At 47.5% G+C, this 17,028-nt stretch overlaps 1 pseudogene; it reads right to left on the bottom strand.

Annotated features, from left to right (window-relative positions):
* Positions 1-857: 857 nt before the first annotated feature.
* On the bottom strand, positions 858-966 carry LOC131766014 (5S ribosomal RNA; annotated as a pseudogene).
* Between the last annotated feature and the right edge of the window lie 16,062 nt (positions 967-17,028).

Below are 17,028 nucleotides of genomic sequence, written 5' to 3'. Positions count from 1 at the left end.
AATTAACCAAAGGCTCAGCCTGCCCCCTGGAACCAGAAAAGGGCCTGAAGCAATCCTGTGGTTTTGAGGCCAACTCCAAAAAGGCGAGTTGAAAAATGGAGCTCAGGGGCACTGCAATTCACAAACCTGCAGTGTTATAAATGATAACAATTGTCCAAAAATATACTGAGGTAAGGAAATGAAGAGGATTTGAGATCAAGGCAGTATTGGAGGAAACAGTTTTCAAGAGGTAGATTGGAGTCGCCTTTAAAGCACCTGAAAAGCGGCAGAATTTCAACAATGATGCAGTTGGCCCAAAAAGGGCGTATGCGTTTTTTTCCTGAATATATTCAGGGAAAAAACGCATACGCCCTTTTTGGCCAACGAAACAAGCGGGCAATGCACATCAGTACTACAAAGAAGTCTCACTTCGCATCGGTCAAACGGCCATCGTGAAAAAGTGTAAAACCCAGAAATGCAGGATAAGCCATGGAGAAAAGGGAGCCTTGTTATGCTGGTGGAAGGGATGTAAATTGCAAACGGCCACTCTGGAGAAGTGTATGGTGTTTCCTAAGACATCTAAAAAACAGAGCTACAGCGCATAGGGCACTTCCACTCATGGGCGTGTATCTTAGCCCCGATCCTGCGGCGGAGTCTGGATCCGGGCCAGCCACCGCCAGAGCGTCTGGTGTGCCGCTGCCTTCCAGAGCCGCCTTCTGGCCGCCCTAGCCCCGGCCAGGCCGGCGGGGAGCGCCCCCTCTGGCGCGCGCTGTGGTGGGAGGGGCCTGAGGAGGTGGGGGCCTGCAGCGGTGCCCGGCCGGGGCGGAGGCGGCCTCAGCCCCAGGCGACTAAAGGAGAAGGCGGGGCGGGAGGCAAAAAGCGTACAGCACCCAGTATTCTCAGGTGGTCTCCCATCCAAGTACTAACCAAGCCCGACCCTGCTTAGCTTCCGAGATCAGGCGCGTTCAGGGTGGTATGGCCATACGCAGGGTTGGGGACCGCGGGCTGCCTCTTGAGGCCCAGCTTCTCTGGCGCGTGCGCCTTACCGCCAGCCCCGCGGCCAGCCCGCCCCGGCAGGGCCCCGCTGCCCGCCCAGCCAGGGGAATGGAGGTCTCGGGTACCGCGGGGTGGTGGAGGGGTTGGCGACCTCCCAGCCCAGGGCGGGAGGGACCCAGCAAACCCTTTGGCGCTTGGCGCCCCGCCCCAGATCCCGCACGTCTCTCACAGGGACGTGGCCCCGGAACATGTCCGGGGACGTGACAGGAATCATCTTAGCCAACTCAACCCCAGACATTGTGCTCCAGGATACATGCTATGTAGTAGCACACTTCCATGACCTAATGTCCATGGGAGCAGTCTTCACTATTACGGGAGGCTCCTACACGGATTCCCACTGTTCTCAGGTTTTACAGTTAACTCAGCATGAGCAAAAATTCACTTCACAAGTATATTTGTAGTAGTAAATATGACTTCCTGCAGCACTTTCTTGGCCTCTCAGGGATGTCACTACGTTAGTCTGTGTGCCCTGAGGCACACACAACATGAAATATTTTGTCTTTAGGCTCATTCATCTCAGTAGCAGCAGTAATGCTAATACTCTTCATATTTTGAAAAGCATTTGCATCTAAACAAGAAGTCTTAGCAGTGGAAACTCCTACTCCTAACCTAGAATGGTTACACAAATGCTCTCCACCATATCCTATGTTTCAAGAATCCTATCTATGTAAGTGTAAAATAAGGAAGGACTCAAGTCCTTTTCAACCAGTTTCAAGCCAACACCATAACAATTATGCCTTTCTCAATAAATGAGATAAAAGTAAAAAGTAATGTAGATTGGTCAAAGTTAAATCATAGGCTAAAATCCTGTATATCACTATGGCATATAAATTTCATCTAGGTTCTCAAGATACAACATCACCGATTATGGAAGAACTTTTACATTTTCATCATCACACATTAATAGTGATTTTTAAAATAAGTTCTCTAGTCCTCTATATTATTTCACTAATATTGACATCTAAACTAACTCATATACATACAACAGATGCACAGGTAGAGAAAATGTGAACAATTTACTAGCCATTATTGTAATCTTAATTGCCCTATCATCATTGTAAATCCTCTACATGATACATGAAATGAATAACTCTTTCAAACCATAAAAAACTATGGGTCAGTAATGATACTGAAGCTACAAATACACAGATAATGAAGATTTAAATGTTGACTTCTCTGTAATCCCCACATCAGAGCTAAAACCAGGAGAATAAATACTGATAGAAGTCAACAACCGAGTAGTTAGAGATAGTCATTGAATATTAGTTTCATCTGAAATTGTTGTACGCTCCTGAGCTGTTCCTTCTCAGGCCTAAAAAGAGCTGCTATCCCAGGACGCCTAAATTAAAGAATCCTAATACCAACAGGACCAGGCCTATGTTGTGGACAAGGGAGCTCGTTTTTGTGAGTTCAAGACTGGACAGAGTGATATGGCTGAGATATGGAGTGAATCTGGAGCCCATGGGGATGCACTTTGCAAGCTCCAGGATAGGAATGGGGCCTCTAGGGTGCCACGCCACCCACCATGCCCTCCCAAGCAGGATCTTGGCAACATTCTCTGTCAGTGATGAGGCAGCCCTAGCACTTGTCACGCCCTGATGTTGTGTCCTATGTGGGCCCCATGCTCCTGGGACCACACCCCACACTCTTCAGGTCCATGCTACAGGGTCCTTCGTGCCTCAGGAGTAGAGACCACAGAGCAAGCAGTTCCCGCCCCAACCAGCAGGAGGAGGGGAGGAGAGCAAGGGCACCAGGGGAATCTCACTCAGACAACAACAGCCCAGCGGTGCCAGTGGGGGCAGTGATGATGCAGATGAGGCACAGACCAAGAGATGGGACCAGAGGACCCAAAAGGCAGCTGGTCAGGTCCTGGCTCATCTGCACCCCGGACACCTTTGTCCCTCATACACCCCCTTCCTCATACACCCTCTCCTTAAATGCAAATTCTTCAGATGCAAACAGGCAGAGCTTCAGACTACAAGTCAGCTCTTCCAAAATGACCCGTGAGCAAACACTGCAGGATTCCACTCCAGTGGGTGCCCTGGAGTCGACAACTCAGGGACTGAAGTGGATATGGGGGCCAGGGCAGCGGGAGGGAATGGAGAGGGAGACTCTCATGGTTGTGGAATTTGGGTTTTGCAAGATGAAAAGTTCTAGGGGTGGTGGTGATGGCTCCACGAGAAAGTGAATAGATCTGATGCCTCAGAAACGTGCACTTAAAATGGTGATGATGGTAAAGGGTACGTGACGTGTTTTATTTCACTTAAAATAAATTCTTAAAATTATGTCTTGTTAATTGAGATTCCATTTTGACTCCTCTTCATCACAGATGTTGGAGGCCCAGACACAGTCTCCTACCTTAGGGGCCATCACGGTACCATCACAGAGCATGTGGGAGACCATTCTTAGGGGGGGGGCGCTAGTCTGTGCTCAGCTGACCTCTGTCCAGGGGGACCCAGACCGTGGTGACCCCCATAGATTAGGCATATGATATGCTATGATATTAATAGGATACCACCAAGTGTTGTCACTCACCAGAACACAGAGTAGCAACACACTCAAACATGACTGACCTCATATGATTGTGACCAGATTAAGAGAAGTAAAGGAACCACAGGTTAACTAGGGCAACACCGTTAATGCAGTTTGGAAATCTCAAAGGGGACAGGACGCAGTGCAGGCAAAGAGCACATATGCAGTCTCCCCGTACATGTGATCCTGACCCATGAAGATGTGGTAAGACGCACACAGTCCCCGCACCCTATACCTGGGGTCACACATCCACACTCACCAGGGTGACACACCTCCCCAGACCCTGCACCTAAAGTCACACTTTCTCTCTCAACAGGTGACCCCTCCTCCCCAGACACCTCCACCTGGGTCACATGTCCATAGTCCCAGGGTGACCTCACCTCCGCAGACCCTGCACCTGGGGTCACACGTCCCCTTGGTCAGGACACCATGGCTCTGCTGGTGGCTCCCCTAATGTGGAAACAAGCTGGGTTCCTGGGACCTCCTGGGATGGGAAAAAGTGTCAGGTGGGTCTCCTCTCACCACACTTGTCCCAGAGAACTCCTCTTTTCCCTTTGGTTCTGTGTGATTTTAACTGTTTTTAAAGCTTTCATGCTAGAGTTGAACACACGACCTTGGTGCTGGCAGGCTCAGTCCTTTCTCGTCTCACCTACATATTGAGAAAACTCACAGGGCAGCAGGGCTGAAAGCCAAGGGGCAGCTCTGGACACTGCTGAGTAGGGACAGTAGACTGGAAGGAGAGGTCAGCAGCAGCCTCGGCTGTTACCCATCGGCCTTTTGCCCACTCTGAGGTATCCGGCAATCAATTCACCAGCTAAACCTGCCTCTCTATGCACCATGTACATGCTGGTGAATTGGAATTATTGCCAGGTAGCCCTCCTGAGGATTCTCCACGAGCCCCAGGGAAGGTGAGCCTTGCAGGGATTAAGACGAAGGCCCCGACCATAGCACTGACCCTTGGGAGGACCAGGTCACCACACTCAGAAGAGAAGCTGTGATGTAGACAAGCCCACCTCAGCTCCAGACCCCGGACATCTAAGCACTGACCTTCAGATGCAGGCATGGAGCTTCCCAGTGCTGAGGCCAGGCCGGGTCTCTACCCAGGTCCCTATAGTCCTGGCACAGACATGGTCAGGTCGAAATGTTCTTATCATAGACAACACATGGTTAGCTCTAAACATAATCAGTAGACGGGACATGCAGAGCTCTAAATGTACCACATAGACAAAACTTGATCATGTTTAAACTAGCTTAGGGCTGATCTCATAGGAGGTACAGATCACACACATGGGTCTCTCATCTTTGGATACCCACATCAGGAAACTGAACAAAATCTTTGTCATTAATCATTTCAACAGGCAAAACAGAAATGTTACCAATTTCTCTGGCCACCTGATGGTCAGGATCCACGGGTGAGCCATGAACTTCTTCTTATAGTGCAGCCCAGTCTGCTGCAAGGACAGACAACAAGTGGCCTGATTCCAGCCTCCCAGGCTTCCAGAAGGAGGTGGCCACACTGGAAGCCCAGGCAGGACAGTCCTGCATGTTCCGGGCTGGGAGATCCGGTCTGTCCATTCCGCTGGCCGATTCCAGGCAGGGCGCTCAGGGCCGCTGAGAGCCCTGCACTCAGGTCCTGCTTCCCTGCAGCGTGTGCATCTGTGTGTGTGTGTGGAGGAGGCGGTGGCTGATGGCTCCCATGGCTTCCGGTCAGGTGACCTCATGCCCTGGGGCTGACAGCCAGCATGGACACTGAGCTGTCTTCGAGGGGAGGCACGGGGAGAAGTAGGGACACAGAAGCCATTGGAGAGGAGAACCCACCGTGGAACTCCTCTCACACTGGCTCGCCCCACCCGGGGACCCGCCTGCCCATCGTGGGCCGCAGGTCACCCCCCAGCCCCCCACCCCTGAGGGCAGGGCGCCTGCTCTTCCAACAGTACAGGATCTCACATGAAGGAGACCCAGTGGGGACTGTCACTGTCACTGCCCCACTCCTGATACTGTGTTTGGGGAAAATGAACCCCCTTGACTGGGCGATGGGACCCTGTGAGGAAAGAGGTGGCGGCCCCATCCAAGTCGGGGCCTGGCTGAGAGATGGGAACACAGGAGCCAACTGCAGGGCCTGGAGGCCAGGCTAACTGGAGGGGCACCCCCAGCCTTGGCTGGGCTCTCCAACTGTGACATTGTAGCTTTAGGGGAACTGGAGCAGGTGAGTGAATGTAATGCGGGTCTAAACTGGACCCTGAATGGGGCTTAAAGAAGATGTGAAGGATGTTACTGAGACAGTGACAGTCATTGGAAGACAGACTCTGTGTCAGGCCATCCTGCTCCATCCATTTAAATCCCTGAGATCTGTGACCTTTACATGGCTACGCAGGATTGTTAGAGCAGGTACGTGCGGACATATCGGGGGCACAGTTCAGCCTGCAACCAACTTGCAAGTGGTTCCAGCAAACACACAGGTGTGCACTCAGGCAAGCACAGCACACACACAAACATACGCACGTGCACAGCACAAATATATTCACACACTAGCATATGAACACACATGCATGCATATGCCCATGCACACACTAATGTGTGCAAGTGCACATACCTATGCACATGCACAGCATATGTATGCAAACAGGCACATGCACACGCATAGCACACACACAGGGAATAAAGTGAATCGGTAAAGCATTCATTCCTGGACACAAGTGAAGCTGACATGTATTTTTGCCTTTTCTTAGCTTTGATGTTTTTCACAATAAAAAGTTTAAGAAAAAAAATAATGGCAAATGCCTCTTTTTTTTGCGGTACGCGGGCCTCTCATTGCCGTGGCCTCTCCCGTTGCGGAGCACAGGCTCTGGACACGCAGGCTCAGCAGCCATGGCTCACGAGTCCAGCCACTCCGTGGCATGTGGGATCTTCCCAGATCGGGGAACGAAACCGTGTCCTCTGCAGCAGCAGGCGGACTCCCAACCACTGCGTCACCAGGGATGCCCACAAATGACTTTTGATTCATAGGACTTTCTGATGTTATTCCACAAATATTATGACAGGAGAAATGAATGTAGATATTGCATGTGTCCACTAATGGATGAATGGAGAATAAAAGCATGGTCCATCAATACAAGGGGATGTTATTCAGCCTAAAAAGGAAAGCAATTCTGACACAGGCTGCAGCAGGGATGAACCTTGCGGGCATTATGCTCAGTGATGTAAGATAGACACACGCAAAAAAGAAAGTGTTTGATCCACTCATACAAGGTCCCTAGAGCAGTCAGAAATATAGAGACAGAAAGTAGGATGTTGAGTTCTAGGCGCTGAGGGAGGGACGATGGGGAGTGAGTGTTTAATGGGGACTGTTTCAATTTTGCAAGATGAAAAAGTTCTGGAGGACGAGGGTGGTCCGATTTGCACAACAGTGCGAAATACTTCTTGACCCTGAAATGTGCACTTAAAAATGGTTAAGATAGTAAAGTTTATGTTATGTGTATTGGACCACAAGTTTTAAAACTTTTTAAAAAACAACAGGAAATAGTCCATGAATACCACAAGATGCACAACTTCTCTAACACCTGAGGAATTAAAACCCTAAGAAAAATACTGTGCATACACCTACCAGAATGGCAGATATGAAAGACATAGTATCAAATATCAGCAGGATGTGGACCAATGGAAAGCCTGGTACACGGCGGGGGAACGCAACCACTTTTGAGACAATCGGGCCTCAGATAGCGAAGTCCCTGCACACAGACCCGCAGTGCTCCTCCCAGCTGAACACAAACCCACCAGCCCTGCACCAGGACACATGGACACGGACTCTGCAGCCACAGGAGCCAAACCTGAAAGAACCTGAAGGCCACCACAAGCGATGCAGAAATGAACCATGCACGCCCCTATGAAGGAATATTCCACAGCAATGGAGTACATTTTGTTTAAAGGTAGTAAAACTATAAAAATTATTTTTGAAAAAAACTATATTCACAAAATGAAAGAATCTATAGTTCTGGCACCTAGGGATTGTCAAATGCGCCTAAAAATGGATTGTTGTGGAAATGTTTATTATAAGGAAATTGACATATTCTCTAGGAAGGACAGCATGAATGGGCCTGCTACATTTTCTACACTGAAGACATATACAGGTTTTGATTCTACTTCTGTTAACTCAAGTGGGGCTTCATTGGATTTCTGCTACTGCGGAGATAATCAAATTCTGGGTAGGGGTCAGGAGAAAATTAGTCATAGGTGTTCTTGTGTAATAATTACTGTTGAAAGTGTAAATGATCCATTTATCAGAAAGACTGAGAATAGGATAACTGCTACATTACTTTGTATGAGATTGTCTGTGCTACTGTCCCTAGAGCTCCAGTGAGTATTTTGAATGTGAAGCTCATCCAGATCTGAGGATGGAATAAATGGCTAGGTGTGATATGACTAATATAAATAATATGCCTACATTTATATTAACTAGTGGATAAGATATGGGAAGAGGAATTCATGTTGTGAGAGCCAGGGTTAAGGCTAGCATTGGGGGCAATAATATATAAATAGATGATGTTGATGGACATAGTGGTTCCTTAATAAGTAATTTGAATACCTCAGCAATGGGTTGTAATAATCCATGGGGACTGATGATTTTTGGCCCTTTCTGGATTTGTATATAGCCTAGGTTTTTCCATTTAGTTAATATGAGGAATGTTATGGTGAATTACATTGGGTAATTTGTGAAAGAATGTTGATTATAAACATATTCTTAAGAAGAGGACTTGAACCAGTGCAGATAAAGGTTTCTGTTTTACATAATTACCGGGCTCTGCCACCATAACAAACCCTGTTCTACAGTAGGGTATGTATAAATTAATTGAATGTAGATTATATCATCATTTAGTTTGAAGACATTTTGTAAAGTAAGCCGAATTGCTCTTGTCCTTTCATACTGGAAGAAATCTGCAATAGACAGAAACCAACAAGGATGATTCCAGTGTGAACTCAGATCATGTGAGACGTTAATCGTTGAACAAACAGACAATTAACAGCAGTTATACCATTGAAATGTCATGATCCAGCATCAAGGTCATAAACCATATTGCCAATAAGAACTCCAGAATAAAATTCCACTGTTATCCCTAGTACAACTTGTTCCGTTGATCAGTGTTTTAGAAGAAAAGGTGATAAAGCATTCTGACTAGTTGGTCTAAATTTTAATCACTCAGAGGTGGTTTTACTCTCCAAAAAATAAATGGCACACGGGCTCAAGGCACACCAGCTTCAGTAGTTGTGGCACTCAGGCTCAGTAGTTGCGGCCCACTGGCTTAGTAGCTCGGTGGCACGTGAGATCTTCCCGGACCGGCGATTGAACCCGTGTGCCCTGCATTGGCAGACGAATTCTTAACAACTGCAAGACCAAGGAAGTCCCAGAATCGCAGTCTCCTTTTCAATATACCTTAAGTCCAAAGAATCCAAGGAAAATTGTTAAAGAAAATAAGACAATAAAATATTGTAAGGACTCTAACAGAAGCAATAGCACACAGTTCATATAGACACATCCCAAGCAGTTGCAAAGTATATTAAAAGGGAGGCTGCAATTTAAAAAGACAAAGATAAATTATACCCACAAAATCCCAATCTGTCCTGAAACGTTGCAATCTGAAACCCTATTGTAGAAAGCAGAAGTTTCCAGGAGACATTCTGCCAATGAAGGACTCTAAACCCTCTGGTTGGATAAGGAATTCTGGAAGGAAGGTATCCTCACTCAAGGAGAGCAGGTTCCTATACTTCTCTCACATCACATCCCTGTACAATTCCCACTGATCTTGGTCCAGGCTTTCTCACTCCTCTTGAGAGAAATCGATGGCCACATCCTGGAATGTCAGCAGTCCCTGAAATTAAAAGTACACATGCCCTGTGGCCACGGAAAGAGTTCATAATGTGACCCAAGAAGAAAACAGCAAGTTAAGAGAACTGGTTTTGATTTAGAAGAGTGTCTTCAATTATTCACTAATATATATATATTCTTTTTCTACAAAGTAACTTTCTCTACCTTATTTCTAAGTACAAGAAAAGAGTATGGCATGTGAGCCACAAAACCAATATACAGACTATACTTATCAGGAAAAGAAATGATAAAATGATGGTTTCAAAAGAGGCATATGCATTTTTGAGTCTTTTATTTATATCAAAGTGGATAAAATGTGTGTATTTCTCAGACAGAGAAGACATGTCGAGGTAGAAATATACCTTTCAACTATTCATGGGTATAGAAGTACACTGGAGAGATTGTAAAAGTGCAGATTGTGTTTCAGTAGGTTCGGTGGGCCTGAGTTTTATTTTTTTAACAAGCTCAATTTAAACTAGTGATGTCACAGTCTCTGATTCATTGAGGACAATTGTGAAGAGCAGAGACATAATTAGAACGGTAAAAATTCATATTTAACTTTGAACTTAAAGTGTTTTATGGATTTTATACCTTTAATAGGATAGTAAGCACAGCAGCAACAATCACTTGTGAATATTTACTATAGACTGTGTATCTTTCTAACATTTTTGTGTAGGATTCCAGGAAAAAGGCCTGGGTTGCGGCCACAGTGGGCGGGGCCCCAGGGCGGGCCGACCCTCCAGGAACCCCGACAAGGCCCTGCGCTCCTGGCGGCTCCTGCCCCAGGCGCCCCTCTTCCTCCCAGAAGGCCTCAGGGCAGAGCGGCCCCACCCCCTGCGCCTAGAACGGAGCCCTCGTTTCCGCAGAGCTGGAACTCCAGGCTCGGGGTCTCTTCCCTCCGCCGTCACAGATCTGTCCCGGAGCCCGAGGGGAGAGCGGCCTCACTGAGGCTGCCGGCTCTGGAGGGGCCCCGGCGGACGAAGCCGCGACAGTGGTGGGGACATCGGGCCGGATAAGTGGGTGCCGACCCTCCGCCTGGTCCAGTGCCTGGGCTGCCGCGCAAGGCCAGTTTCTGAGGGGCAGGGGCTCGCTACCACCCGCTGCTGCTGTGCAGAAAGAGCGGCCCCCAGCGTCTGGTCCCGGGGAACTTTGGTCCCTCTTCTCGCCCCTGCCCTCGGCCTGGCTCCTGGGGCCTCAGGAACGTGGGGAGGAGCTCGGCCTGAGTGTCCCGAGGGGAAACAGGGCAAGGGAGGTGCAGGGTCCGGCTGCGGCCCAAAACTCCTCCCGAGGCTCGCGGGCCCCTTTTTCAGCCGAGCCCCTCTGCGCTCCTTCCTCCCTGAGCTAAAGTAGCGGAGGGAGCGGGCAGGGCGGCTGTCTGGTGCAGGTAATGGGGAACATCCAAAGGTGATTGTTAACTAAGGAAAACCAGCTCTCCCAAGGTGAGGAATGCAGCGCTTTTCTTTGCATGGGAAGATGTCAGAGTCTGGGCTCACTGAAATCCTTCCTTTGATATGCACCTCAGCTCTCTGGGGCCAGTATTCTGTATTTGCATATCCTGAGTTCCTCAGCGCCAGCCAGCTCACATTGGAGGGCTGCAAGTGCTGATGACTGTGAGGTCCTTTGTTTACTGAGATGGCAAGAAATATTCCGTTTCTCACAGGCTTGAGGGGCAGACAGTGAAAGAGTCAGAGAATCTCACTCGGCATGTACTTTGGTTTACATATAGATAATATTTATACTTAATTGTGCTAACAGAGGTTCTCAAGTCCAATCAATTTTTACGCCTGCCCTCTAGGTATTAATTTCATCAATATCCTAAGATAAATGCCTATAGAATTGACTTAATCCAGTTAAATAGGATAATAATTTTTAAAGGAAACCCAATGGAAGTATAACAACAAAACCTTTACCACTAAAGGCTGGGTCTGGAACAACGTAAATAAATGTTCCATTGTTAAAATAGTGAAAGATGTATTCAATAGAAATATCAACAAAAATGACAAATAGTAAGGGCGGCAGTGTTGAAATGTTCTATCTTTATCATTCAAGTGGCAGAAAATCATTTATTAGTAGGCACTGGGGCCAGAAGATGCCTGATTTTATATCCTAGTCATATTTGTGCAGTTGTTTCAACGAGTAACTTAAAGACAAAATGGAAAAACAAGGAGGTTTGTGCCTGTGGTCATGTTGATGTGAAACCAGGGATGGCCACCTTGTGCCAGGTGAGTTAAGTTTACCTGGCAGGTAGGCTGCAGAGCTGCTGAGAAGCCAGGGTGGGAATTTTTCTGCAGGGTGCCCCTTAGGTTCTGTGACTTGATTGATTGTGAGTCATGTTTTGGGAAAGACCTGATCACAGGAAAAGGGTGGGAACAGAGTGATTTGGGGAGGAGCTAACAACATTCATCACAGCTCATGGCCTGAATGAATTTTACAGAAACAGGAAAAGAAAGCTTCTTATGGAATCAGAGAATGTGAGGGCTGGACAATCCCAGAAAATGAGGAACACCTATCCCATTTTCCAGATGGGCAAACAGAGGTCCAGCAATGTGAAATCCCTCACCCAAGTTGCACCCGCCTCTCCTCCCCACTACCTGGTTCATGAAAGCAGGACTCTTCCTGTCTTGATCACTGCTGAACCTCCAAAACGGCCAGGCATCTAGCAGCTGCTCCAAAAATTTCGGTTGACTGTAGGAACAATGCTGTTTCTTTCTTTCTCACTCTTATTCAGGATTGGGCCAAGAACTCCCCAGGGTGCAATGTAATTGGATAAATGTAGATATTAGTTGAGTTTTGTTGTGATGAGGACTTAGGCTTTGAAGGTAACAGACTTGGTTCATAACTTGGTTCTGCCACTGAAGAGCTGTTTGGCTTTGGGAAAATTACTAAACCACTCTGAACTTATTTCCTCCTTTGTAACGTGGGGATAAATCTATCTGAGCCAGCAGAGCACCTGCATGCGAGATGTGCACTAAATATTGGTCTTTCTCACTCTCCCACGCCATCTCTCTGTTCTTCCCAGAGAAGTTGTACAGAAGGATATAGTACTTTTTAAAAATAATTAATTAATTAATTAATTTTGTCTCATTGGGTCTTCTTTTCTACGTGCGGGCTTTCCCTAGTTGCAGCAAGTGGGGGCTACTCCTTGTTGCAGTACACGGGCTTCTCGTTGTGGTGGATTCTCTTGTTGCGCTTGTTGTGGAGCACTGGCTCTAGGCGTGCGGGCTTCATTTGTTGTGGCCTGCAGGCTCAGTAGTTGTGGCACATGGGCTTAGCTGCTTTGCGGCATGTGGGATCTTCCCGGACCAGGACTCAAACCCATGTCCCCTGCCTTGGCAGGCAGATTCTTAACCACTGCATAACCAGGGGAGTCCCAGAATAGCAGTCTCCCTTTTAATATACCTTAAACCCAAAGAAACCATGGAAAATTGTCACAGAAAATAAGGCAAAATATTGTAAGGACTCTAACAGATGCAATAGTACTCAGTTCATATAGACACATCCCAAGCAGTTCCAAAGTATATTAAAAGGGAGGCTGAAATTTAAAAAGAAGAAGATATATTATACCCACAAACTCCCAATCTGTCCTGAAACCCTATTGTAGAAAGCAGAAGATTCCAGGAGACATTTTGCAAATGAAGGACTCTAAACCCTATGGTTGGATAAGGAATTCTAGAAGAAAGTTATCCTCACCCAAGGAGAGCAGACTTAACATAGTTAAGTCTCTCTCTCTCACAACTAGCCCATTTAGCTCCAGGTTCCTTAGCGCACCGACGCACTTACACAGATCACATCTTTATTTCTTATCACAGGAACACGACTTCTGTAAACTTTATTTCTGTCACAACCTAAACCAAAATTATTGTAAAATGAGTGATTTAAACCATATATTTTATCATAATGAAAAAGCATCTAAATTTTTTTTAAAAAGCGTCTGCTCTGTGCTAAGGATTAGAAACAACTCCTGCCCTTAAAGCATTCATTAAGGAGGGGGATACATAAACTCAAAATTTCAATCACATGAGATAAAGGACCATAACCTTTATGCACAGAGGTTCCTATGGAGGCAAAAAGTTATATCGAAGTGACGGCTTCATGATAACCCTGAAGTACAATCTAGAAAGATGAGGCTATGCAGAGTTGAAATATGAGGCACATTAACTGCAGAGAGCATCTGTGAAAAGACACTCAAGCTTGACACCTGCTGGGCACTTTAAATACTGCAGGTGGCCGCTGAACCTGCGTGTCCAGAGCCTGTGCTCCGCAACAGGAGAGGTCACAGCAGTGAGAGGCCCGCGCACCGCAAAAAAAAAAAAAAAAAAAAAAAAAAGTCTCAGACCTATGATTCTTGGTATCATCTTGTGGGTAACCTAAGTATCTCCCAGGCCTTCAAACACCTGTCCTCCCAAAAAGCCCAGATCTGAACCTTGGGCCCAGACCCATCTACTAGGCCCTTATAAAGCACTGAAGATGAAGATCCTCTTGCCACCCCCAATCCCTTCCTACTGTGCTCTGTATCTCACAAAATGATGCAGCTGTAAACTGTCAACCATGCTTGCTGCCCTCCCTTTTCTAACTGGTCACCAGACCCCACTCATTCTGTCTCAGATCTCCAAAATCCAGTCCAACATTTTATAACTTAAGTGGGACCTTTAGATTACAATTCATGCTGCACACAATCAACTGCCTTCCACATGGAGGTCTGAGTGAGCCTCTAAACCAGAAGTCCATCTCATTTTTCTTTAGGGTTTCCCACAGCCTTCAGGATAAACATCCAAAGTTCTGACAGGACAAACAATGCCCCTTTCTGTTAGTCCCCACTAGGTTTCCAGTATCAACTCTAATTTCTTTCCCAAACCCTGAGTTCCAGTCCTGTACATTAGTTTTGCCATATTTTCTTATATTTCTCAACCTTTGACACACTGCTCCCTGCTGCCACCCCAGGAGATTCTATTATCCTTAGAAAGGAGGGCAAGAAGCCTACCCTGAACTTTCCCTTTTAAGACTCTGTGCTCTGCAATGGGGGGGAGGGATAAATTAGGAGTTTGGGATTAACATATACACACGGCTATATATAAAATAGGTAATCAACAAGGACCTACTGCATAGCACAGGGAACTCTACTCCATATCCTGTAATAACCTGCATGGGAAAAGACTCTGAAAAAGAATGGATATATGTATAACTGAATCACTTTGCTATACACCTAAAACTAACACAATATTGTAAACCAACTATCCTCCAATATAAAATAAAAATTAAATTAAAAAACAAAAAGATTCTGTGCTCTGTAACACCAGAACTCACTCCTTCCAGAGCACTAACTACTGTCCTTGTGTTTACCTGCTGCCCAGTAGAAGGGGAGGTTACCTAGGGCAGAAGCATCGTCTCCAGCAGCCCTTGGTTCTGACAGCTCTTTCAAGTGCCAGGATACTTTACACACATAACCTGCTTAATTAATTAATTAATTCTAAGAACCCACAGAAAGAGTGGTTTTTAATCTCATTTTAGAAGTGTGGGGATTGTAGTGCAAAAGAAACCTGCCCAGGCCACAGAGAGCATAAGCCCTGGAATTCAAGCCCTAAGCTGCCTTCACACCGTTGCTCTTTCCACTACATGATACGACTACTGAAAAAAGATTATTGTTTTCCTGAGCCCTGTTTTAATGGAAAGGAAATGAAGCGGGGATATATCTATTTCCTAATCGCTTTGGTGTGTACCAGGCAAAGTCATTCAACAGACCAGGTAAGATCTGTGCAACAATGAACGATGCTCCAAACTGTGCTATGTGTTCTACATTGTAGAGTCTACCAGCATTAACAGAGTGAGTCCTTGTAACCGCCACAGAGAGTGGGTCCTGTTAAGCCCATGCTACAGATGAGAACACTGAGACCTAGAAGCCTTAAGGCACTCGGGCAGGGTCACCGAGCTGGCAGGAGTCCTAGGCCGCACGCCCCGTCTAGTGCACGCACACCCGGGCACTGGACACCGGTTCGAGTGCCCACCCTCCACCTTGCACCATCTAAAACCCCGCTTCGCGGAGCCCAAACGAGAGCCCCTGGAAGTGGGAAGTACAAACCTGTCTCGCCAAGCCATGGCTGGCAGAAGCTCTGGATACAGATCAGGGGCAGAGGGTACTCAAAAGCGGCGCCCAGTCGACCCCGCGGAGGCGGTCGGTGTTAAATCCAGCAGGCCCTCCCATAGGGAAGCGTGCACAACGGGCAGAGGCTTGGAGTCCTGCAGCGTGCACAGGCCCTCATAGCGCGAGAAGAGGTCGGCCGCGCTGTCCCGACGCAGCTTCACCGAATGATCATGGCCTGAGCGCGGCCTCGGGGACGCTGGCTGTGGACACAATGCCCACACCCGCCTGGGGACCCCGGCTCGCCTCCCAGCCCCTCGGGCGCCCACCGCCCTGCGGCTGCGGCCCCGCAGCGTGCGAAGGATCCACGTCGCACCCAGAAGGCATAGGGCCACGGGCCCCAGCTAGGCCGGCCCCTCCATACCGCACTCCCGCGCCGTCGCATCACCGGCTGTTGGCGCCAGCCTCACTGCCCTCCGCGCTCCGGGATACAGTGCAAACCAGCAGGGAGCCCCTTGGAGGCGGGGCTCGAGCTCCTCTGCGCGCTCGCCGTGCGTCCGCACGCAGCTCCGCCTCCCATGGGGACGCGGCCTGAGGAGCAGGGGTGGGAGCTTCGAGACTAGGGCGGCCCGAAAGGTAGGAGGTGTGGAGAAGTTGGGGTTTCCAAAAAGCGTTTGTTGACTGATCCAAACAAAAGTGAGACATGGTTGTACCAACGCATTTTAAAAGTAGTAAAACTTTCGATAAGTGTCTGTGCTCGCCCAGCCCAGGAGAGAACGTGCACTCCATGAGGGACACATGAAAGGCTGAGTGAACGTCTGCCTGTGGTCCCTTCCCAGGTGCACGGGTGTGTGAATTTCTGCGGAGAGCTCTTAATTTCTGTAGTTTCTGCTGACTTGAGACGGTGGTTGGCAAATGGTGACGTGTTCCATGCATTCAGGACATCATCGTGGTTACTAATAATCACTTTCTTCTCTCTGTGCATGTCTGTGTCCTAATATTTTCTTTTTATAAGGACACCAGTCATATTGGACTAGAGCCCACACATTTGACCTCATTTGACCTCAATTACCTATTTAATATTTAAGGGCCTTATCTCCAAATACAATCATATTAGGAGGTATTGGGGGTTAAGACTTCCACATATTAACTTGAGCAGGACACAATTCAGCTGACGATAGAAGGTAAGAGTACTTTAAGCAAGTAACTATTTTTTAAAGTGAGTTGCTTAAAGATATGAATTTACTCAAGAGGAACAAGAAGAAATTACATAACACTGTACGTTATACAAAAATATTAAATTAATCATCATAACATTCCGTGAGATCCGCATTAAATTAGACTAAACAAGATGAAGCAGGGCTTCCCTGGTGGTGCAGTGGTTCAGAATCTGCCTGCTAATGCAGGGGACACGGGTTAGTGTACTGGCCTGGGAAGATCCCACAAGCCGCGGAACAACTAGGCCCGTGAGCCACAACTACTGAGCCTGCGCGTCTGGAGCCTGTGCTCCGCAACAAGAAAGGCC

Source organism: Kogia breviceps, chromosome 11 (assembly GCF_026419965.1).
Source record: "Kogia breviceps isolate mKogBre1 chromosome 11, mKogBre1 haplotype 1, whole genome shotgun sequence".
In the NCBI taxonomy this organism is placed as follows: domain Eukaryota; kingdom Metazoa; phylum Chordata; class Mammalia; order Artiodactyla; family Physeteridae; genus Kogia; species Kogia breviceps.
Note: the sequence above shows the minus strand (reverse complement) of the source record. Positions and strands in the feature narration are given on the sequence as shown.